The sequence below is a fragment of the Tamandua tetradactyla genome, chromosome 14 (genome assembly GCF_023851605.1).
Source record: "Tamandua tetradactyla isolate mTamTet1 chromosome 14, mTamTet1.pri, whole genome shotgun sequence".
Classification (NCBI taxonomy): Eukaryota; Metazoa; Chordata; class Mammalia; order Pilosa; family Myrmecophagidae; genus Tamandua; species Tamandua tetradactyla.
Genome location: NC_135340.1, coordinates 68,129,758 through 68,154,792, shown reverse-complemented (window position 1 = coordinate 68,154,792; position 25,035 = coordinate 68,129,758). Strand labels below are relative to the sequence as shown.

Sequence of the window (25,035 nt, the reverse complement as noted above, 5' to 3'; positions counted from 1 at the left end):
CAAGCATGATGCTATTTGCCGATGATTCAGAGATGAAAGACTCTGTTCCTTGTCCTCTGTGTGCTTGCAGTCTGGCTAAATATAAATAAAAATCTAAGTACTACTTGAAATAGAAATCGACCAAACAAGTGTTCCTTAAAATAATCCTTAGCCCTAACATGGGCATAGTGCTTTACCACTTACAAAACACTTTTTAAAAATCTTTGTCCCATTTACTGCCTCTAATGTATTATCTCACTTTTCTCTCAGTTGTAACATATTACAGATTTTCTTTTTGTCTTAGCATTGCTATGTATGTACTCCCACTGATGAGAAGAATTTCCCCACTACCCTATTTCATGGATGGTTGAACAGCAAAAATGAATTAAATAAAACTTATTTACGAATGCATCCATTGCAGGTTTGTAACTTAGGATCCAGCAAATAAAGCAAATTTTTATTTTTCATAACCTATTTAGAGAGGTAGAAAGCCCAGGAGGACATAGCTCTTTTTCTAGTACAGGGTCTTCTGCTGACTAGCTGTGCAACCACACACAAGTTAGTTAACCTCTCAGGACCTCAATTTCCTCATCTTTGAGGAAGGAACTGGACCAGGTGACCTCTCAAGTCCTTTCCAGCTCTACAACCCTATGACTCCATGACCTGCCCACCTTGAATCTGCAGCATTCTGAGTTTTAGATCCCAAAGACAGATCTTTTCAACAGCATCAGCACAACCACACCTCCCCTTGAGCTTTGGTTACGCGGTTCACACAGTAAAGCTTTGAAATTCCCAAATACTGTAAGCTCAGGCCTGCCAGTGCTGCGTGGGGCTGCTACTTCACAATTCAAGTAGTCAGCTATTGACTCATGGCAATCTATATCTGCATTAAAATGGGGAGTTTTGGATTAATGTGGAGCTGAAAGCCCGACTGAGGCTCTTTGCTGCCAGCCTGTCTCTGTAATTGCAGCATGGATTTCACCAACCACAAAGGGCAAAATGAATGTGATCATCCTCTGTAGTCAATAGCCCATCGATTTTTTTCTTTTGACTCTATGATTCGCACAAATATTGAAGCTCATTTTTTAAGCAGGGAGGCTTATTAATCTACATTCTTCAAAACTAGTGGCCCTTTCAATGAGGTGAAATCTGAAGGTTACTTAATATGCAAGACATGAATAAAATAGTCACATTTCAAAAGATTTTTAATTCTTTTTTACATGCAAACATACCCACACAGTCTTGTCCATGACTGGCATTCAGCAAAGATGGTTTAACTTCAGGTTCATCATCATGTCATTACTTGTCTGATTGTTTAGGAATGATTAGGAAGGAAATGCTAGCAAAGCTCATTCTGGCCCCGATTGCTGTTTTCTTGGTTAGGTTACACTTCACATTCACCTCCTAAGGTTGTAAACGGAATATGTACAACATCTGTGGTTCCTAAGACGGAACAATGATCCAGGGCCATTCCTCTGTAGGATGGAAGCTATTTATCTGCAGGAACAAATACATGATGAAGCAGAGAAACAAAGGCAGTTCCTGCAGAGTTCTGTTGTGGTTGGCTCCAAACCATACCAGTTCTTTTAATTTCTTGTGATGCATTTCTATTTTATGTGGCTTCTGGTTGTTATATCCTCTGATCATTTCTTAAGCCTCTTTTCTTTTATTGGGAAATTCAGACTCTGATGGGTTTGAAACGGTATATGTCAGATTAGTTTTTGTATGGTTTGTAGTAAAATGTACTGGCCTTTTCTCTTCCTAGAGCTCTAGCTTTAAAATAATCAATAATGATAATTAACAATCAAATACCATCAGTTTTTTTCCCTCAGGAAAATTTCCCAAATCTGGCGCCTACTCTCCACCCCAACTTTAGTCGAAGCTGTTCTAGATGCAAGGAACAGAATTTAACACAGTTTACTACAAGGGAAGGGGATTTGGGAGATAAGGAGACATGTGGGAATAAAGGTAAAGAGAATCTTGAGTATACAGACTTAGTCACGCAGCAAGGCTCAAAAAGATCAGAACTTTCCTGGGGAACTTGAAGTTCATTCAGGATCCAATATGATTCCAATGACTGAGCTATCTTGCCATCAGGAATGTACTGATCTCTGCCCTACTATTCTATCATACAGTGATTCTGCTTCACTTTATAGCCTCTCGACTTACACTCTGACTTCTGACTATTTAACTCATTCTCAAGTTCAAATATCCTAAGTCTCAAGATCTAATTTGTCCACCATTTCCACTGGCCATAGCTTTTGTGCAAGGCCATCCCACTGGCCACCAGTCAGGTCTACAGATAGGCTATTCTTAGATCAAACATGCATCCTTGATCTAGTAACAGCCAGTATTAACATTGTGACCTACACGGGAGAGAGCTATAGCAGGAATCTTTCAAAGAGAAATATGAACAGGCAACATGTTGAAGTCTGAAATGTCTCTTATACCCCTGCTTTTGCTGTTCAAGCCCATATTATCACTTACCTGGACCACTGCAATAACTTCCTTACTTAGATCCTAAAGCCTAAATTCTAACCCACTTGAACCAATCTCAATAATGGTAATGATCTTGGGAAAGTATCTTAACCTCTCTAAGGCTTAGTTTCTTCATCTGCCTATATAATGGGTATAATATTGAGAGGGCTTGTAGAGAGAACACATGCAAAGCACCCTTCTCTTTTTAACTGCCCTGTGAATATCCTATTCTGATTCTAGGGATTACATTTGTTCGTGAGATTGTGGGATCCCTCAATGGGTCAGGGTGGTCTTGATCCTAATTCCTGGCCTAGAACCTAGCACAGATTAGACACTGTTGAATGAATTGAATAAAGGCATCATTCAAATCACAGTGAACTGCACAGCAAGCTAAACTGAAGAGAAAAAAATCTATGTTCCCTTCATTAATTGATTTTTCTTAATTTTCTTTATAATAATGTGAAATTTCACCTATTAGTGTAAGAAGTTTAGAACTGATAAGGTTTGATACGGCATCCCTCTGTGCTCGGGAATTAGGATGATTCCCTTTATAAAAAGAGCACTCAGTTACAGAAAGTGTCACATGTCCCCTAACATCATAGAATGCCAAATCCAGAAGGAATTGTAGAGGTGATATCTTCTGTCTTTATTTTAAAAATGAAAAGACTAGGGGACTTCCTGGAAGATGGCGGCTTAGTAAGACGCGCGGATCTTAGTTTCTTCTCCAGGACACCTACTAGGGGAGTAGAAACGATACAGAAAGCGCCCAAAGCCACAACAGAGATAAAAAAGACAGCGTACCCCATCCTGGAACGGCTGGCTGGCTGAGAGAAGCAGCTCGGGTGAGATCGCCGAGGCGCGCGGGCCTTACCGGGCGGGGCGGGAAGCGGCCGGAGTTACTCCCTTCCCCCTTCCCGGGCCGGCTGGGAGAATTGGAGAGGCGGTCCCCTGAAACAAAGACGGCTGGCGCCCACACCACGCGCAGCCCCCGGACCAACTGAGAGAATTGGATCGGAAACCCCCAGGCCGCGGAGAACGGTGACGGGTGGGGGAGGCCCCTTCCAAACCCGTGACTCCCGGGGAACGTGCACTCTCTCGGGCGGGCCGCTGCCGCTGGTGCCCTCCCGCTACGCTTGTTGCCCAGGGCCGACTAGGAAATTCGGACGGGCTCTTTCCCTGGCTGCGGCGACCAGCAACCCTCCCTGCGTTCGGACCGAGGGCCGGCTCAAGCCGCTTCGGCTAGCGAACCCCCAGGACGGCGAGAGTTTTCCAAAGTTTAAGGTCCCACAGCACCTTTTACTGGTGGGACCCGCAGACAAACGTGTGCCACGAGCGCCACCTACTGGGCAGGATAAGAAAAACAGAACCCAGAGATTTCACAGAAAAATATTACAACCTTGCTGGGTCCAACACCAAGAGAAATCTGAATAAATGCCCAGACGCCAGCAGCAGAAGATAACTGTCCACGCTCAAAAGATTGAGAATATGGCCCAGTCAAAGGAACAAACCAATAGCTCAAATGAGACACAAGAGCTGAGACAACTAATCCTGAATATACGAACAGAAATGGAAAACCTCTTCAAAAATGAAATCGATAAATTGAGGGAGGACATGAAGAGGACATGGGCTGAACATAAAGAAGAAATAGGAAAACTGAAAAAACAAATCGCAGAACTTATGGAAGTGAAGGATAAAGTAGCAAACATAGAAAAAATAATGGATAGCTACAATGATAGATTTAAAGAGACAGAAGATAGAATTAGTGATTTGGAGGATGGAACATCTGAATCCCAAAAAGAAACAGAAACTATCGGGAAAAGAATGGAAAAATTTGAACAGGGTATCAGGGAACTCAAGGACAATATGAACCGCACAAATATACGTGTTGTGGGTGTCCCAGAAGGAGAAGAGAAGGGAAAAGGAGGAGAAAAACTAATGGAAGAAATTTTCACTGAAAATTTCCCAACTCTTATGAAAGACCTAAAATTACAGATCCAAGAAGTGCAGCGCACCCCAAAGAGATTAGACCCAAATAGGCATTCTCCAAGACACTTACTAGTTAGAATGTCAGAGGTCAAAGAGAAAGAGAAGATCTTGAAAGCAGCAAGAGAAAAACAATCCATTACATACAAGGGAAACCCAATAAGACTATGTGTAGATTTCTCAGCAGAAACCATGGAAGCTAGAAGACAGTGGGATGATATATTTAAAATACTAAAAGAGAAAAACTGCCAACCAAGACTCCTATATCCAGCAAAATTATCCTTCAAAAATGAGGGAGAAATTAAAACATTCTCAGACAAAAAGTCACTGAAAGAATTTGTGACCAAGAGACCAGCTCTGCAAGAAATACTAAAGGGAGCACTAGAGTCAGATACAAAAAGACAGAAGAGAGAGATATGGAAAAGAGTGTAGAAAGAAGGAAAATCAGATATGATATATATAATACAAAAGGCAAAATGTTAGAGGAAAATATTATCCAAACAGTAATAACACTAAATGTCAATGGACTGAATTCCCCAATCAAAAGACATAGATTGGCAGAATGGATTAAAAAACAGGATCCTTCTATATGCTGTCTACAGGAAACACATCTTAGACCCAAAGATAAACATAGGTTGAAAGTGAAAGGTTGGGAAAAGATATTTCATGCAAATAACAACCAGAAAATAGCAGGAGTGGCTATACTAATATCCAACAAATTAGACTTCAAATGTAAAACAGTTAAAAGAGACAAAGAAGGACACTATATACTAATAAAAGGAACAATTAAACAAGAAGACATAACAATCATAAATATTTATGCACCGAATCAGAATGCCCCAAAATACGTGAGGAATATACTGCAAAGCATGAAAAGGGAAATAGACTCATATACCATAATAGTTGGAGACTTCAACTCACCACTCTCATCAAGGGACAGAACATCTAGACAGAGGATCAACAAAGAAATAGAGAATCTGAATATTACTATAAATGAACTAGACTTAATAGACATTTATAGGACATTACATCCAACAACAGCAGGATACACCTTTTTCTCAAGTGCTCATGGATCATTCTCAAAGATAGACCATATGCTGGGTCACAAAGCAAGTCTTAACAAATTTAAAAAGATTGAAATCTTACACAACACTTTCTCGGACCATAAAGGAATGATGTTGGAAATCAATAATAGGCAGAGTGCCAGAAAATTCACAAATACGTGGAGGCTCAACAACACACTCCTAAACAACGACTGGGTCAAAGAAGAAATTGCAAGAGAAATTAGCAAATACCTCGAGGCGAATGAAAATGAAAACACAACATATCAAAACTTATGGGACGCAGCAAAGGCAGTGCTAAGAGGGAAATTTATTGCTCTAAATGCCTATATCAGAAAAGAAGAAAAGGCAAAAATTCAGGAATTAACTATCCATTTGGAAGAACTGGAGAAAGAACAGCAAGCTAACCCCAAAGCAAGCAAAAGGAAAGAAATAACAAAGATTAGAGCACAAATAAATGAAATTGAAAACATGAAAACAATAGAGAAAATCAATAAGGCCAGAAGTTGGTTCTATGAGAAAATCAATAAGATTGATGGGCCCTTAGCAAGATTGACAAAAAGAAGAAGAGAGAGGATGCAAATAAATAAGATCAGAAATGGAAGAGGAGACATAACTACTGACCTCACAGAAATAAAGGAGGTAATAACAGGATACTATGAACAACTTTACGCTAATAAATACAACAATTTAGAGGAAATGGACGGGTTCCTGGAAAGACATGAACAACCAACTTTGACTCAAGAAGACATAGATGACCTCAACAAACCAATCACAAGTAAAGAAATTGAATTAGTCATTCAAAAGCTTCCTAAAAAGAAAAGTCCAGGACCAGATGGCTTCACATGTGAATTCTACCAAACGTTCCAGAAAGAATTAGTACCAATTCTCTTCAAACTCTTCAAAAAAATCGAAGTGGAGGGAATACTACCTAATTCATTCTATGAAGCCAACATCACCCTCATACCAAAACCAGGCAAAGATATTACAAAAAAAGAAAACTACAGACCAATCTCTCTAATGAATACAGATGCAAAAATCCTCAATAAAATTCTAGCAAATCGTATCCAACAACACATTAAAAGAATTATACATCATGACCAAGTAGGATTCATCCCAGGTATGCAAGGATGGTTCAACATAAGAAAATCAATTAATGTAATACACCATATCAACAAATCAAAGCTGAAAAATCACATGATCATCTCAATTGATGCAGAGAAGGCATTCGACAAGATTCAACATCCTTTCCTGTTGAAAACACTTCAAAAGATAGGAATACAAGGGAACTTCCTTAAAATGATAGAGGGAATATATGAAAAACCCACAGCTAATATCATCCTCAATGGGGAAAAATTGAAAACTTTCCCCCTAAGATCAGGAACAAGACAAGGATGTCCACTATCACCACTATTATTCAACATTGTGTTGGAGGTTCTAGCCAGAGCAATTAGACAAGAAAAAGAAATACAAGGCATCAAAATTGGAAAGGAAGAAGTAAAACTATCACTGTTTGCAGACGATATGATACTATACGTCGAAAACCCGGAAAAATCCACAACAAAACTACTAGAGCTAATAAATGAGTACAGCAAAGTAGCAGGTTACAAGATCAACATTCAAAAATCTGTAGCATTTCTATACACTAGTAATGAACAAGCTGAGGGGGAAATCAAGAAACGAATCCCATTCACAATTGCAACTAAAAGAATAAAATACCTAGGAATAAATTTAACTAAAGAGACAAAAAACCTATATAAAGAAAACTACAAAAAACTGCTAAAAGAAATCACAGAAGACCTAAATAGATGGAAGGGCATACCGTGTTCATGGATTGGAAGACTAAATATAGTTAAGATGTCAATCCTACCTAAATTGATTTACAGATTCAATGCAATACCAATCAAAATCCCAACAACTTATTTTTCAGAAATAGAAAAACCAATAAGCAAATTTATCTGGAAGGGCAGGGTGCCCCGAATTGCTAAGAACATCTTGAGGAAAAAAAACGAAGCTGGAGGTCTCGCGCTGCCTGACTTTAAGGCATATTATGAAGCCACAGTGGTCAAAACAGCATGGTATTGGCATAAAGATAGATATATCGACCAATGGAATCGAATAGAGTGCTCAGATATAGACCCTCTCATCTATGGACATTTGATCTTTGATAAGGCAGTCAAGCCAACTCACCTGGGACAGAGCAGTCTCTTCAATAAATGGTGCCTAGAGAACTGGATATCCATATGCAAAAGAATGAAAGAAGACCCATCTCTCACACCCTATACAAAAGTTAACTCAAAATGGATCAAAGATCTAAACATTAGGTCTAAGACCATAAAACAGTTAGAGGAAAATGTAGGGAGATATCTTATGGATCTTACAACTGGAGGCGGTTTTATGGACCTTAAACCTAAAGCAAGAGCACTGAAGAAGGAAATAAATAAATGGGAACTCCTCAAAATTAAACACTTTTGTGCATCAAAGAACTTCATCAAGAAAGTAGAAAGACAGCCTTCACAATGGGAGACAATATTTGGAAATGATATATCAGATAAAGGTCTAGTATCCAGAATTTATAAAGAGATTGTTCATCTCAACAACAAAAAGACAGCCAACCCAATTACAAAATGGGAAAAAGACTTGAACAGACACCTCTCAGAAGAGGAAATACGGATGGCCAAGAGGCACATGAAGAGATGCTCAATGTCCCTGGCCATTAGAGAAATGCAAATCAAAACCACAATGAGATATCATCTCACACCCACCAGAATGGCCATTATCAACAAAACAGAAAATGACAAGTGCTGGAGAGGATGCGGAGAAAGAGGCACACTTATCCACTGTTGGTGGGAATGTCAAAGGGTGCAACCACTGTGGAAGGCAGTTTGGCGGTTCCTCAAAAAGCTGAATATAGAATTGCCATACGACCCAGCAATACCATTGCTAGGTATCTACTCAAAGGACTTAAGGGCAAAGACACAAACGGACATTTGCACACCAATGTTTATAGCAGCATTATTTACAATTGCAAAGAGATGGAAACAGCCGAAATCTCCATCAACAGAAGAGTGGCTAAACAAACTGTGGTATATACATACGATGGAATACTATGCAGCTTTAAGACAGGATAAACTTATGAAGCATGTAATAACATGGATGGACCTAGAGAACATTATGCTGAGTGAGTCTAGCCAAAAACTAAAGGACAAATACTGTATGGTCCCACTGATGTGAACGGACATTTGAGAATAAACTTGAAATATGTCATTGGTAACAGAGTTCAGCAGGAGTTAGAAACAGGGTAAGACAATGGGTAATTGAAGCTGAAGGGATACAGACTGTGCAACAGGACTAGATACAAAAACTCAAAAATGGACAGCACAATAATACCTAATTGTAAAGTAATCATGTTAAAACACTGAATGAAGCTGCATCTGAGCTATAGGTTTTTGTTTTGTTTTGTGTTGTTTTGTTTTGATTTTACTATTATTACTTTTATTTTTTTCTCTATATTAACATTCTATATCTTTTTCGGTTATGTTGCTAGTTCTTCTAAACCAATGCAAATGTACTAAGAAATGATGATCATGCAGCTATGTGATGATGTTAAGAATTAATGATTGCATGTGTAGAATGGTATGATCTCTAAATGTTGGGTTAATTTCTTTTTTTCTGTTAATTAAAAAAAAAAAAAGAGAAGGGATAATTGGAGATGAAGGGATACAGACTGTACAACGGGACTGGATATAAAAACTCAGAAATGGACAGCACAATACTACCCAATTGTAATGCAATTATGTTAAAACACTGAATGAAGCTGCATGTGAGGTATAGGTTTTTTGTTTTTGTTTTTTTTTGTTTTTTTTCTTTCTATTATTGTTTTAATTCTTATTCTGTTGTCTTTTTATTTCTTTTTCTAAATCGATGCAAATGTACTAAGAAATGATGAATATGCAACTATGTGATGTTATTAAGAATTACTGATTGTACATGTAGATTGAAATGATTTCTAATTGTTTTGTTAATTCTTTTTTTAATTAATAAAAAAAAAAAAGTTAAAAAAAAAAAAAAAAAAAAAAAAAATGAAAAGACTAATCTCCAGACATGTGACATTTTTTGTCTTAAAATGTCTTAAAAACATGCTTTATATTAGGGACTTCCAGTTTAATAAGCCAAGCTCTCAATCTTGAGGCTTGCCCTTATGAAACTTATTTCTGTAATGGTGAAGCTAAGCTTACTTATAAATATGGCTAAGAGTCACCCTCAGAGAACCACTTTTGTTGCTCAGATGTGACCTCTCTTTCTAAGCCAACTCTGCAAACAAAAACACCACCCTCCCCTATATGAAACATGACTCCCAGGGGTGTATATCTCCCTGGCCACGTGAGACATGACTTCCAGGGATGAACCAGGCCCTGGCATCATGGGATTGACAATGCCTTCTTAAACAAAAAGGGGAAAAGAAATGAAAAAATAGTTTCAATGACTAAGAGATTTCAAATAGAGTCAAGAGGCTATTCTGGAGGTTATTCTTATGAAAGCTTCAGCTAGATATTGCAAATTGCCACCATATACCAAGCCCCAACCAACAGTATTCCTGAAAACACTAAAAAATTCCCTGGGCTCTATCTAAGACTCCATAACGTTTATTTTTTCAAAACTTAAGGCTTCCAGAGTGTTTCTATACCAGATAAGCCCTGAAACTCAGAGGTAACAGTTTCTTCAAGAACATCCAACAGTTTCATTCCTCTAACCCATGAGGTCAACACCCCTTTCCAATCTGAAGAAATTAGAATTGTCATTACCTATATATCCTTGAAGATTGAAAGAATGATCAAGTGAGAGGAAGGAGGTATAACTGAGAAATTAGGATTTAACGAATGATTATGACTACTGACTTAATATATAGATATTTCTTTTCAGTTTCAGGTGTATTAGAATAACTGGAAGGAAATACCTGAAATTGTTGAACTGTAATCCAGTAGCCTTGATCTTTGATAATGATTGTATAGCTACATAGCTTTCATTGTGTGACCATGTGATTATAAAAACTTTGTGACTGACATTCCCTTTATCCAGTGTATAGGATAGATGAGTAATAAATAAAGGGGTCGGTGAATAATAAAATAAAGATGTGCGGAAGAAAAAGCAATAATGATAGTAGGTCTGGGAATATGGGGGGGACTACCTCTAAATAAACAATGGACAATAGTACTACTTTAATAGGTAATAGTACTACTTTCATCAATTGTAACAACTGTAACTACTGTTAAAAAATAGTAGAATTACAAAAAAAAGTTAGCATTAATTGTAACAAATTTTCGTCACCAATGCAAGTGTTGGTGGTGGGATGGTATATGGGAATCCTGTATTTTATGCATGATTGTTCTGTAAACCCACAATCTCTGTAATAAAAATATTTTAATTAAAAAAAATGCTTGAGGTGGGTACAAGGGTAGTTCAGTGGTAGAATTCTCGCCTGCCATGTGGGAGACCCAGGTTTGATTCCCTGCCCATGCACTTCCCAAACAAACAAACAAATAAACAAACAAAAAATCAGCAAATGGTGCTGCAATAATGGGATGTTCACATGGAAAAAGAATGAAATGTGACCCCGCCATACAGCGCACACACATACAAAAAGCCTGAAAACAATTCATATGTGTGAAGTCCCAAAGATGTACTTGACCAAGGACTGGGACATTTCCCTGCCTCCAAGACGGCATGCAATCAATACAGAGTGACGACTTACTCAGCAGGTTTTTAACTGGTCTATAGAAGAATCCAGAGCAGACGTAATTCCACTCCTTCTCTATTCATATCCAGGAAAGTAAAGATACCTCATTGCCTCTCTTAGAAAAAATGAGTCTGGAGTCAAAGCAAGTATTTCTCCTTTCATCACTGGCTGAAAAGTGACCATATCTAAGTTTAAGTTATAGTTCAATTGCCTCTTTGGGATTTCATTGCAGCAGCTGTAAAACGAAAAGGTTGGGTTTGGTCACTAGTTTCAAACTAGGTTTCTCAGAGCCCTCTAGTGCCTCAGGGTCCACCTCAAGGAGTGAGAGGAAAAGGTCCAATCGGGGCCTTTCTCATCCACTTTTATAGCATTTTGTTCATTTTTCAAATTCAGACTTTTAACATTTTCTAAATCATTTTCAATCAGATATAGTATCTCTAAATGGTCTGGAAATGTCTTAATTGTTTAACTCTTGCTTATGGTTCAATTTTAATTCCTCAAAAGCAAATAGATGAAAGGAATGATTCCACTGCTTCTGACCAGTAGGTCACATATTAGTAATTTTACTTTATCTATATAGATTTTAATCCTGCAAAATCAAGTTGCAAGAATTATTTAAAGTGCACAAAACCGACACCCAAATCCTGACTTTGGAAAATAATGTTTTAAAGTATCTAAAATATTGCAATATTATCCTCATGGCACTCAAAAACTAATCAATATGTAAAATGCCCATGATCTGAAATTTTCATTTCTTATCCGCATTGTCATTTTAACCAACTTGCTACTTTGTCCACTGTTTTCAACTAATTTTTTTTATCAAACTGATTCTCGAAAGCCACCGAGCCTTTTGCTTCTATTTCTAAAGAAAAAATATCATACGGAATTAATGGAAATTGAGCCAGGACTCATGGTTGACTTCTTCCTTTATTATCTTTACTCCATCATAAGAAGCTACCAAGACTGTCAGATCCAACTACTGTGCCTCCTTCTTTCCTTCCTTCCTTCATTCATTCATTCATTTGTTCAAGACCTTCAATGGGCCAGACTTTCAGGTACAGAGTTGAGGAAGACAAGATCCTTGCTCTAAAAGCAGACAGGTCCATAAATAATTAAAATAGCCTGTGATAAATGCTGGCAGAAATGTATTTCCCCAAGAACTAAGGGTAAAGGAAATAGTAAGCGTGAGATGAAGAGAGGGTCAAAGAAGCACAGAGGAACCTACTGTCTAAGACTTGCTGATTGCATAGGAACTCACAGAGAGATGTGTAGTGCTGTAGTGTGTCATGAGAAGATACATCTGCAAAAAAAAAGAGGAAAGGGGAACTGAAAGAAATTCTTGGAAGACAGATAGGTTCAGAAACACAAAAGGGTGCAATCTTTCCAAAGAACCCCCAAATAATTCAGTTTAGCAGGTGCATGGGTCCCACCAAAAGAGGAGATGAGAAAGATCCGGCAATAAGATAAAAATGTGGTCAACAGTCAGAGAAATGTAGAGGCTGACAGAGTAATGAGAGAGACTTTGTGAGAAGGCTAAATGGAGAGAGGGAAGGACACAGTCTGGAGAATTATATCTAGCAGAAGAGCAGGGAAAGCTAGAGAAATCTTTTAAAGATAGATGCGTCTATATATCAAAATAAAAGATGTCACTGTAAAGTGTGCAAGAATAAAAATCCAAACACAAGTGGGTCGCTATGGAATCAGAGCTATGAATGACAGAAAGAAGAGCAGGAAATGAAGGAAAGGGCAGGGAAATGTCAAGTCAGCGAATAGAGATCGTGAACTCCCTCCAAAAGAAGCCAGAGCCCAGAATAGGTAACAAAATAACTCAAACTCTAAAATAAACTGACTCTGCTCGGGGTGCTTTGCCAGCTGCTATCTGAGACCTAATCAAGTGCTCCCCGACCTGCCCCAGCAAACAGCATGACTCCAGAAAGCACAAGGCAGCCAAAAGCTGAAGATGGCTGGATAAAGAAGGCAACTGATGGGGGGAAATAGAATGGAGCCTTTCTTTAGTATTCCAGGATGATAAAAATAATCACACATATAAAGATCCCAACCTATGTTTTCCATTCAATCCCTTACATAAGTAGCTGGCAAGAAATTTTAGCTGCATGCGATGAGAATGTCAAAGGAAAACAAAAACATAATCTTCTAGGGATGAAAAATCCTCTGGATGTCTTGTGAGAGAAAGTGGTATCCTAAAGGCATGAATTTAAAAATTGCAAAAATTTCCCCTACCCTGCCCATCCTATATAGCTGCAGCTGCCTCTACCATCCCCTCCCCCCAAAACTGCAGATAGTTGAAATTTCCCATAATTATCACTTCATTCTTTTTACCTCTACTAAACAGAGGATTTTTCATACTTAAAAGCAGACATTCCTGAAGAAGGAAGAGGCATATAATAATTGTATCTATCATTATATACATTATTAGAAATAAGTTTATCTACTTGTCTCTCAGGGCAAGCAGAAGTGGATAGAAAGGAGGGTCTAAGATCTCACTCCTCATTGGATAGAACTGTTCTCCCTACACAAGTGAGATGAACATTTCTATTCAAGTGTGGATGAGCCCCTCCCAGGGTACCTGGTAACTAAAGATTCAATTCAATAACCTTGTGGATCTGTCCCAGGGTGTCCTTAGTTCTCTATGGCAAGCTGATTGCATGTCCTGACCTAAGCCAATCTTCCACGTGGTGAGTCCCAGTATATACAAGACTTTGGGCCAGGCAGTATTGGTAGCTCAAGAAGGCAGAAGCTATTCCCTGTAAGAGCTGAGAATCTAGTTGTGAAGGCAAGATATGACTGTATTAAGGGAAATCCATCAGTCCAGGCAGTTAATATTTAGTTAGCGATGGAGACTTAAGCTCCAGGATCCGGGGGAGGAGTGCTCAGTCCCATTTGAGGATGATGCCCTACTATGCCAGCTTCTGCTTTAGGATTTGTGGTCCGGGTTCAAGACCAGGGAATGAGTTTACTTAGAAAACAACTGGAAACGTGGCTGGAAATCCAAACGTTTGTTGTCCAGTTCAATTGACCTTAAAAAAAAAATGAAAGTGTGTGATAGACATGCATTCATTCTATAACCACACAACTCAGAATTGTAGATAGATAAGATTAGATAGATAGACAGACAGACAGATATAGATAGATAAAAGAGAGAGATATATGCGTACATACAGACTTTCAAAGATAAAAGCCATAGCAGGAAACACTAGCATGTAGTTCTTACTTCTGACAAGGAACAATGATTTTCAAGAGCTATGCCAGCCCCTACTGCGACAACTATAGAAGCACTAGTGCAGTTTGGGAGTTTTTAATGAAAGCTTATTGTTCAGTTCTATATCATTTACAGATCTTTATAATGACTCACTTTTTATTTGAACCTTTACCTCTTTCATTTTGAGATCTGTACTAATTACTTGGGGTTTTTGCTGCTTTAGATACTAATTTGGTCTGGAATAGGGATCTATATATTACAGAGGTATTTCTCCCATATCACAAACAATACTCTTTAAATTTCACCCTAATAAGGCAGTGGGTAATTGGTATAAAATAAGAGAAGGGCGTCAGTAGACTTTGTTAACAGTTTCTAATTCTCACTCTGCTTACATAGCAATCATCTTTAAAATTTCTCTAGGCTCTGTTTCATGATTATGTTCAAAGGTCCATTTCTGATAATAATAGAAATAGTCACTGCTTACTGAGCATTTAGTATATGCCATATAAATGAGTTAAGCACTTAACATACATTATCTCATTTAAGTCTCCTAATGACCTAATAAGGTCGGATTAGGAAACTGATGCTCAGGTCATGATGCCCAAGTTCACAGAGTCAGTATGGGGTAAAGCCAGGATTCTGACCCACAGTTGTCCACTGCCAGAGCCCTTGTACTTAACCATGATATAAGACTGCTTGCAGGACAGCTGACCAACTATGGGGAATGGAGTGATGCAAAGCGAAACCCTGCAGGCAGAAAAGACCATATCACCAAATTGGGCCTGCTCAAATGCTAAGGAGTATCGGCAAATTCCAGACTCCTGCAGCCTTTTTTTTTTTTTTTTTTGTGACCCCTACAGCCTTTTGCATAAGAATAAATTATCCAATGAAGTTAAATGGGATTTTTGTCAAAAGGAAGAAAGAAAATGGGTGGAGAGTACAGAGATTCAAGTTATCTCTTGCAATAATTTTTTCTGATGTAAATAAAATAGTGCTTCACCTAAGCCCAAATAAATGAATGGATGAATGAGGGAGTTAAGAATGAACAAATGAATCTAGTGTTGTGCTGGGGCAGAAAAGGAAGAAATATCACAATCAACAATAATATTGCCACAAGTCAGATGGTATTGTTGGCCAGCACAAGCAATTGGTTTTCATTAATGATCACAACATTTTCTGGCATTTGTGGCTACAGTCATCTGGTCCCAACCCACCTTTCTTGTCTTCTCTATCCCCAAAGGACTCATGAGCTTTTCTTCACTTCAGACAAATTAATCCCTGCGTTACATTTCCTTTGCGTTTTTCCTTCACTTGCATATTCCCCCTATAGAATCTGTCCTTTCACTCCTCATTGGCAGTCAAAATCCCTGCCTGTCTTCCAAGGTGTAGCTGGAACCCTTCCTTTTCTGCTACAATGACAACAGGGCAGAAGTGTTAAGGCAATGGGGCTTTCAAGAGCAGGCCAGTGGTTAGGGCAGTGAAAAGGAAGATCTACATGAGTGCTTTCTGTTAATTTTGGGTACTGGGGAAAATTAGGGCTACTCATGCAGGTCTGGTCTGTCTCACCACTACATCTGGAATTAAAAGACTTTCATGGTTCTTGAATGAAATGCCAGGGTCCTGGTCTCAGGTAGCTCATGATCCAAGAGAGAGGATGAATACACAATTAAGGATAAAAACAGATCTTCCCAAAGGAGAAGGAGGAGTTATAACAGAGAAGTTAGGATTTAACAAATGAGTATGAGTACGGAATTATTATATTGATATTTCTTTTTAGTCTCCAGTGTCTTGGAGCAGCTAGAAGGAAAAACTTGAAATTGTGGAACTATAACCCACACCAAACTGAAATCTGTTCTATAACTACTTGTTAAATGTACTTTGAAATGTATTGCTTTTTTTGTATATATGCTATACTTCACAATAAAAATTGTTTAAAAAAAACAAAACAGATCTTCCCTGCTGCCACAATGAACTCACATAACCCTCTACATCTAACATTCACTCCATGCTGGGGTTTTTTGCCTTGTTAACTCAGCTCAAGTTATTACCTCTGTCCGCAATGCCATTGCCTTCTCTCCCTGCTGCTTCCCCTTCTTTCTCTGGATAACTCCCTCTTATTATTTAGGACACACAACTCAGGCATCACCTCCTCTACTTTCTCAGGGTTATGTGAAACCCCATGTGTTCCCACCATCTATTATGTACATCTCCATCACTGCGCTCACTATATTGATTTTTATTTATTTATTTATTTATGTAGGGGTCTATCTCTTCCAATAACTGTCAGCTCCTGTGCAAAAGCTGTCACATTAGTTGTTATAGCTTTTGCAGCCAGAAGGGGGCCTGACACGTAGTGGAATTTAGTAATTTTGCTGTAATAATGAATGAGCAAACAAACTGGGGAGCTCCATGTCGGACCAGAAGATGTGGCCTTTCTTTCCCAGAACAGAGCTCTCAAGCTCTTCAGAAGTTGAGAGCAACTCTCTGAAGATAAACCCTTGTCTTGAAGAGACATGAAGTCTAGCAGAAAGCCACTTTAATGATGGCCAGGAAGATGGAACTATACAGGGAACTGCGGGAGCAGCTGCACCAGGAAGCTGTCCAGGGTACTGGGCAGGCTGGAATGTCTCTTTTCCTTACCCAGGGATCCTCTCTGCCTGAACCATGACTGGTCTGCTTCCTCAGCCTGACTTGAATTTTGGCCTCTGATAGAAACCCTCACCCCTGCATCAGCAACTTCTGCTAACTTGAGCTCTTCCTGGCCCTGGTCATTCTCCAGATCAGGTACTGCCCTAACTTAACTGGTTTAGAGCTCACTGGCTCCAGGCTAGCTCCCTGTTTCAAGCGTTGCCCCATTGGACCTATAATACCTGCTGTGTCCTCTGTTAATTCAAGAGCCATTACCTTAATACATTTCCTATCAGCCCCTAACTGTCTTGCTGAACAGCATGATCATTGCCTCAGACTGGACAAGGGGGTGCATGGAAGGGAGGAATTGTCATGCAACTCAGAAACAGCAGCCTTCCCAGAGGTGGGCTGTCTCCCTGTAAAATGTGGCCTAAGGCAGTGTGTGGCATAGGTTGCTTTTATGATGTGCTGCTTTCATTTTCCAGCCCCTCTACAGTCACACGAGGAGCAGAATATTGAAGGGATCTAAGCACTCCTAAATCCTTGGCCACGAAGGTAAAAGTAAAAGGAATCCAAGTGTTGGAATCCAGGTAGGGCTTCTTACTTCTCATTTACTGTGAGTACAAGAAGTATTTGGTGTATAGGATAAAAATTACATTGCATCTAGTATCACAGCTAAGTATAGATAGAAATGAATTATCAATAAAAAAAGGAAAAAACTAAAAATTTGAACAATAGTATTTAGTATCTCTTACATGAACTGCTTACCACTTAAGCCAAATTATTCTCAGAAGATTAAGGATTGTGAAAATTCTAATTTATGATAGTTTAAATGTTCTAGGCTTTATTTGATAACAATCTTGAACATCATTCACATGTTACTCACTAGTCAGTTTATTGGTGATGTAAAGCAGTTTTCTATGTACAATTTTTAAACATGACCCATCCTACTACACTGAAATTTGCCAAGTGAGTCCCCCATCATTACCTAATATTAAATGGCTTGGGTATGGAGTGGTGAAGACAACAACCCTCCTCTCTTACATGGGAGTTGAACCTCCACAAATGCTGGGCCAGTGAATCCCCAGAAGTTGAAACCTCCTGCAAAAGCAGATGGCAAGGGTACCTGCATTTTCCAGCTCCTTGCACACTCCTTGCTCTTAGATCCAGCCCTAACAAAATTCTCACATAGACAATAATTCCCAGCTCAATGGTTCTCATTTCTATTGTAAGCATCCTTGAACTAAGGCATTAGGCTTCCTAAAAAAAAAGTTCTACTTGCCACCCTAGAAGCACTTAATATGTGAATACTCTTACCCTTTTCTATCTCATGAGTATAAGAAATGTTATCTGGGAGCAACAACTGGTTGGTAGATCAGAGAAGCTAAGAGATCCTTAGTCTAAGGTCTTAATGGCTTGGTAATTGTGTGCTCAAATGCCAATAAAATTTGCAGGTTTCTCCCCTTCTCAGCTTAACTTTGGACATATAACAACCACTGAGTTCAAAGGATGCCCTGGCCTCAAAGGAATTAAGGGGTGCTGTTAGGAAGCCACTGACCTCGACAGCTGTCAGAGCTGAAAATTGGCTGCCTTGTGCCTCTTGGCCAGCCCCCTTCACATCTGTGAAGGAAAATGGTCACACTTGAATGACTCCTCTTTTGTCCTCATGGATTTTAATCTTTCCTCCAAGCCCAGGGATGTTTATTGGTATATCAGAGAAAGGAAAAGAAAATAGGATCTGTACCCCTTCCCACACATCTCACTCCCATATTGTACTATCAAACAAGTCAACCAAGACTGAAAGCTGGAACCAGGTCTTTTCTAAGTCTAGAATCTGTCACCCTTAAAATATTGATTCATCCATAAAATGTTGTTGCTGATGATAGCCAAGGATATTTCTAATCCAAAATTTTGAGCAGAAACAGCCCATTTTAAAGAGAACTTTTTGCTTCATTAGATAATTCTGAGCATCCTCTCTTTTCTTACTACCCCTATCTGCCACACCAGGCCCCTGTTCCTCCTATGTAAACTACCCCACTGCTCCTTTTCCCTGAATGGCCAGTGCCTCTGCATAGCATTTTCTCACTCCATCTACTTTCCTTCCAGCTCCATGAAGTCCCTCCCATCCAACTCTTAAACAACCTCAGAAAACTCACCTCTTCCATTAACCTTCCCAAGTGGTTTAGAAAAGAGACTGGCTTCGATGAGGAGAAGGAGGCCAGGACTCAATCAGATCCAGAAGTTGGCTCCGCCTTTAGTTATTTGTGCCTCCTCCATAAATCCCTCCACTGGCACCATCTACAAAATAAGCAACTTGAACTCCAAAGACCTTGCCAACCCTAAAGTCCTATTGTCCCATTCTAAACACATAATTCCCAGGTTAATTTTCCAATCACCATTTCAAATTTAAAAAATCTCTATCTAGTGCTCACACTTATTGTACATACCCTTTGCCTCATTTTATTCTTTTATTTCTGTGACCTTGAAAATGATATTGTTAATATTTATCTTTTAAAAATAAAACAAGATGGACTAAAGCATTTGCCTGCTACAATATCCAGATAAATTATGAAAATTTTAAAAAATAGTTTTTGTTCATAATGTCAAGCATGTGGTTTCCCATATGGATAAGCAAAACATCCAAACTATGACTCATTTGTGAGTTCAGTCATCGGAGAGACACACCTTAACTGAATTTGAAAGTCTGCCCACCAGAGTATCTGCTGTTGCTGAAATAACTTTGAATGATAAATATTTTTGATGTTGATGAATGATTCCTCTACCCACAGTGAGCTCCGTTTTGAAAATCCATCAAGAACCTGCAGAAATACAGAACTTAATGTTTCCATTATCTTTGTCTTCCAGACCCTGAAACTGAAATTATTCAAGCTTTATTCAGTGATATTAGCATATCCTACAAATTGTCGGTTTTTTTCCCATAAATTCAGACTTTGCCTTTGCATGGTAGAAAATTAAACAAGATAATGATTAGCTGACTTAAGGTAAGGAAGTAAAGAATAGCAACTACAAAACGCTTAAAGGGATCTTTTTTTTAGATGTCTAATATTGTATTTTTAATTTTTTCTTTGTTATCCAAACTTACAGACAGATATTTTAGGCGAATAATACTAAATAAAGCTATGCACTAAATCTATACCAAGTTTTCTTTTAGAATTCTAACACCATAATGCAGTTTTTAAAAAAAAAAAAAAACCTCCTGTCTTTTTCCACTATTCTGCCATTTTTGTCTGTAGAATAGGAAAAACTAGGCAAACACCCTGAAATGGCCAGAGGGTAGGCAGCAGAATGTGCTTACAACCAATGAAATATTCTCATTGTTCACACCGTAACCACATCACTGAGAGAGTGGTTTCTTTCCAGCACTGGCAAGCGAACATGAACAGCCCCACCACCTCTGATTGGCGGTTGGTGGGTCTCTGACTTTGAATGACATTGTTGGCAGACTGATTGGCAGGTTGTAGCACAGCAAAACACTTCCACTACACATGCCCACTTTCCAGAAATTTACCCTTATCTTTTCAAAAGCACTTTTGTATTTCTAAAACATGGACTAAACATGCACAAAGACGGGACTGTAGGTATCTCTCAGCCTGGAAAAAAACATAAGCTTTAATTTACAACTCTCAGATCCCACTGAAACAGATACACCCAGTGATACAGCTGGTCAGCCTTTAGCTGAATATTCATAAGGCCAAAGATCAAAATTAGATGAGAAAAATTCAGGCAGTCATAGAGATAACTGCTGTCTACAGAGTACCAAACATCAGGAGCACCAAATACCCAAATAGTTAGGAGCCTCTGCATGATCCTTGACAAACAGACGAAACATGTGGCTGACAATCAAAGGTTTCATTTTTCTCCAAATGCTTATACATATTAAAGGGAAGGCTCAGTCTTGGTCAGCCAGCCCTAACTCCACATGGGCTGAATGAGATAGAGATTAATGGTGCCCTCCCACTATTCTGGTAATGAAAATATACTGACTTTGACAAGCACTCTACATAGTTTCCAAATATTTCCCTTAATAAATAAGAACATATTTTCAAATAAAATGTCATGCATGGTTTAAGAAATGGATGCTTACCCTTTTAAAATAAAATCAAGGTGCAAGGGTAGTTCAGTGGTAGAATTCTCACCTGCCAAGCAGGAGACCTGCATCCAATTCTAGGCCCATGCATTTCTCCCCCCACCAAAAAAATTCAACAAATGGTGCTGTAATAATGGGATTGTCACATGGAAAAAGAATGAAATGTGACCCCTACTTTACAGGATACAAAATAAATAAATAAATAAATAAAATCAAGGGGTTCCAAAGTTGGCTTCAAAATATGAGCCTCCCATACTCCTGGTTAGACATGGCATATTGAATTCCTATGGCTCATCTCTGGTACCTCCAAAAACCCTACTAAAATGAGAGTAAATGAATCCAAACAGTACAATCCTTTAAGTATAAAATAAATGGGACAGGGACAAAAGCAAGAAGAGACGTCAACATGTTTACATGTGAGAAGGTAGAAGGTAGTTGGAGGAATTGGCAACTAGGAGCCTGCAGAGAAGAATCCCCGAAAAGGTAAGCAAGTTCTTCCAGCAGCATCTTGGATTGGCTCAGGAATTAGAGACCCCTAGTGCTTTAGTAGGGGGAAATAGGACTGAAAACTGAGAAAGTGGATGAAAGTTTGTCTATGAGGCATTCAAATTCCCTGACTTCCTTCCAAACAGACAAGTGATTAGCTTCTCTCTTCCTCATAAAAAAAAATTTAGGGGGTGCATGGGTGGTTCAGTGGTAGAATGCTCACCTTTCATGCAGGTGACCCGGGTTCAATTCTCAGACCATGTACGCCCCCCAAAAAGAGTTTATTTTGTGGAGTAATTGAACTCCCCCCGAAAAGTAAATTCATGACTCAGAGAAGAAGAGAAGAGCACTGTCGTGAAAACAGAGAATAAGAAAAAATCTGCAACCTGAACAGTAAAGGCCCAACCTCCTTCTGCCACTTAGTTCAGATACTGCTAGCAGCCAGGCACAGACCTTCTTGTCACAGGTCAGATTCCCTGGGAAACAGATGCTGAAGTGAAGATCTGTGTGCAGAATGTTTATTAGAAGTGCTATCGAGATCAACACCTGCGGAGGAGTGAAGTAAGCATGAGATGCAATCACAACCAAGGTCTCAGTCAATCCCACGGGGAGCTCTGGCACTGGAATGGCCCCTCAGTGTTGTCCTGCACTGAAACAGAGCCAGGCTTTTGTACTCCCACATCGAGCAATCGCTGGATGTGGGCTGCTCTTTTCAGCTGGAGGCAATTCAAGAAGAGGACCTCCACTGAGAGCACAGCCACAAATACTCCCAGCTGGTAAAGGAATGATTGATTTAGTCTACAAGGACATAGAAGTAGATCTGGTGGTATAATTCAGAGATGAGTAGGATATCACTGTTGTCTTTGTCAGACTCCCATGCCAGCTGGGTAGACAGGCTGGTAACAAGAGCTTTAACACAATGGGTTATGTGCACCAAAAGCTATGGGGTGAAGAATTCTTTGAGTGGAGAAATGAAGTGTGGAGGTGGGTACCGGGACCTTTTTCCCAATTGAAAACATTAACTGGACCTCAAAAGAAACATTGAAATATATCAGCTGGGATAGGCAGGGAAGACTATACTAGAAGGAAGGAAGAGCTTGAGCCAAGGAATGAAAGTAATCCAGTATGGGTAAGTAGCAAAGAGTACAGGGGTGAAGAGATAAGTCAGCAGAGAAGCCTTGAATGGAATTAATTTCTCTGGGAGCTACTGATGGTTTGTGAGCAGGGAACTAATTTAACAAATGTCATGTTTCCAGGCTTTATTGTCAATGATTATAGAAAAGATTGGAACTTGGAATGGCTCCAGGTAGAAACATAACTTGGAAGAATTTTTAGATAGCCCAGGGAGGCAGCATAAGAGGACAGTTAACAGTGCTTACTCAGATAGGCCTAGGTTTTAATTCCCCTACTGCTAACTTAACTGTGAAGAAACCTTGGACAGGTTTATCCTCTCTAAACCTCAGTTTTCTCATCTGTATGGGATCCTAATACCAACTTTAAAGGATTGGGGGCTGGAGGGAGCAAAAAAATGAGACAATCCGTGTAAAGTGCAAAGTGCCTAGCACCACACCCAGCACAGAGAAAGTGCTTAATGAGTGAAGGTGGTAGGTAGTAGCAGCGCAGCTGGGTGCCATGGGCTGGGATGACTGCAAAGCCAAGAGGAATGGCAAGGAAGGGAGGAAAAGAGCTGGAAGAGAAAGTTTAAAGGAGAATCAGGAGGAGTTGGCTTTTGTCCAACTTGGAACTTGCCATTCCAAGTTCCAATCTTTTCTGTAATCATTCACAATAAAATCTGGAAACATGACATTTGTTCATTTATTTCCCTGCTCACAAACCATCAGTGGCTCCTAGAGAAAAAGGAAAGAAAATGGGTGGAATCAATGATGCCTTCACAGTTTTGTACTTGGGTGCCTGGGACAATGGTGACACCATTGCAAGAATTACTGACATGTGAAGGGTAGGAAGTTTAGGCCAACTTTGAATTTAACAGTGCTAAGTTGAGAAGATGGTTGCATATCCATCTTGTGTCTATTTGCTCAAGTTGAAGTTAGGGATGTAGCTGAAGATGTGAGAATAAAGGTGAGCTCCAGGAACTATTGAGAGAGGAAGCATAGAACAGAGTGGGTGACTGGCTCTGAGGTACATCCCTATTTAGGAACGAGAAGATGAAATACAGTTAGTGGGGGAAGAAACACATGAAAAGCAGATAAGAGAGAATTAAGTTACAAGGGAGGAGAGATTTCAAGAAAGAGAAAGTAAGCAAGGTGCTAAGTGTTTACATAATAAATTAAAATGAGGGTTGATAAGTAACCTTAAGTTTGGATGACCTCAATATGTTAAGTTTTAATAGATCAAAGAATCTGGATGGTTGCATGGGAGGTTTTGGCAAGTCTCTCACTTTAATCCAACAAATCTCAACAAATATTTTCAGACAATATCATAGATGAATGGGCCAAAAATTAAATTAAAATTTATGGATGGTACAACTGGTATGGATACATCTGCACAGTACATTTCTCAGAACAAAGGATTCAGTCTTGGCCAGGATGGTCTTGGTTGATGTCTCAGTCTCCTGTGGCCACTGTAACAAATTAACACAATTTTGGTGACTTCAAATAGCAGAATTTATATTCTCACAGTTCTGGAAGTCACAAATCCAAAATCAATTTCACTGGATCAAAACCAAGGTATTGGCAGGGCCACATTCCCACTAGAGGCTCTGGAACTGCGTTTCCTGGTTTATGACCCTTTCATCCATCTTCAAAGCCAGCAGCATAGCATCTTCTCTTTCTGACTCTTCTTCCTTCTCCTTCCTTCACATGACCTTCTTCTATGTGTCTATGTTAAAATCCTCCTCTTAGAAGAACTCATGTGATTGCATTTAGGGCCCATCCAGGTAATCCAGGATAACCTCATCTCAAGATTCTTAACCACATTTGCAAAATACTGTATATATATATATATATATGTGTGTGTATATAAGGTAACATGCACAACCACATTTGCAATATATGTATATATATATATATGGTAACATGCACAAGTTAGGGATTAGAAGGGGGCTATCTTTGGGGGGGCATTATTTAGCTTACCACAGAAAGTGATTCAGGGACTGTGTCAAAACATCCACCCTAACAGCCAAGCTAACCCATCACTCGAACACCCAAACTCAAGGATTTGAAGGAGAAACAGCCCAAAATCCAAGCCTAAACATAACCAGGAAAATATATAGGCATTTTAAAGAGAGAACAGGTGATAAGACCTTGTCAAGAAAGATAACCTACAGTTGTGGAAGGCCTGGCATTTAGCAAGAGCTGTAAGCCAATGAGATGCTCTGTCAGGAAGCAGAGCAAAA

General features: G+C 39.2%; 1 long non-coding RNA gene across 3 annotated transcripts in view; it reads right to left on the bottom strand.

Moving 5' to 3' along the window:
- The window catches only part of LOC143655162 (uncharacterized), a 603,365-nt gene that overhangs the window by 250,753 nt on the left and 327,577 nt on the right, over positions 1-25,035 (bottom strand). For all 3 annotated transcript variants that reach the window (XR_013162082.1, XR_013162083.1, XR_013162084.1), the window contains exons 5-6: positions 19,772-19,905; positions 19,243-19,384 (exon numbers count right to left, since the gene is read on the bottom strand). This is a non-coding gene — a long non-coding RNA (uncharacterized LOC143655162). The remainder of the gene's footprint in view (positions 1-19,242; positions 19,385-19,771; positions 19,906-25,035) is intronic.